The sequence below is a fragment of the Eimeria maxima genome, genomic scaffold, assembly GCF_000499605.1.
Source record: "Eimeria maxima Weybridge genomic scaffold, Emw_scaff1224, whole genome shotgun sequence".
Classification (NCBI taxonomy): Eukaryota; Apicomplexa; class Conoidasida; order Eucoccidiorida; family Eimeriidae; genus Eimeria; species Eimeria maxima.
Window position 1 is genome coordinate 9,307 of NW_013563435.1, and position 1,113 is coordinate 10,419.

Consider the following 1,113-nt stretch of genomic DNA (forward strand, 5'->3'; position numbering starts at 1 on the left):
GCCCCCCCCTCCGCCAGGGGTCTCCTTCTGGACGAGGTAACCAGCCGCAGTCTTCCGGGAGCTTCCCCCCAACTTCTGGGTTCGTAAGTACATTTGTAAAACTCGTTTTCATGTTGTTAATGCAGATATAGACGAGTGCGCCCAAGGCCTCGACAACTGCAAGCAGAAAGGAGGGGATTGTGTGAACACTCCTGGCAGTTTTACTTGTGGGTGTGGCCCGTATCGGCAAGAAAAAGACGGAAGATGTGTCGGTGAGGCTATTACTTCCTGGCCATCTTTTTCTCATATCTCTGCTCGTTGTGTCTCACCTTTGTCGTCTTCTTCCTGCCAGCACTCCCTCTCTTGCAGGCGCAACGGAGCAAGCTGCACCTGCTAGTCCCACAGATGAACCGCCTCGTACTTGTGCAACCTACACAGCTGTTTCCTTCCTGCCGTTTGTACTTTGCCTGCCTGCAATTCGGTTCTCATTTCATGCAGCAGCTGCGTTCTCAGTTTCTGGTTGCCTCCAGATCCTCCGAACAACGAACCAGCACCCGCGCATGTGCGTACATCTGCGCGAAAGGATAGGCTTCATCTGTTCCGGAGGCACTTTGGATGTGTGCGTTTTCCACCTATTCAGACATAAACGAATGCGCAACAAATAGAGGAGACTGCGATGAAAATAGTGACTGCATTAATGTCGATGGAGCTCAACAGTTGTGCAAGTGCCATAAAGGCTGGACGGGTAACGGCGACAAACCCGGGGTTGCATGCAGAGGTGAACACTGAATGTCATGTAATTGGAGCACAAGCAGATATAGCGCCTCAGTGGAGCTTGCGCCCCAAGTGTTCCTGGTCTTCGCTAGACCTGCATTTTCTTTTGATGGTATTGGGCAACCGTAAAGATGAATATTTTTGCACGTGAGTGTCCGTGAGTGTTGGTACTCCAGATATCAACGAGTGCAACGAGAACCCCGCGATCTGCCCGTCAAATTCAATATGTACGAACCTAGCGGGATCATACAAGTGTGAATGCGGGCCTGGGTTTGAACCTGACTCCACTGGCAGTGGCTGTGTGACTGAGGACTTCTGCGGCACGGGAAAAAACGACTGCGACACAGTCTTCGCCACCTG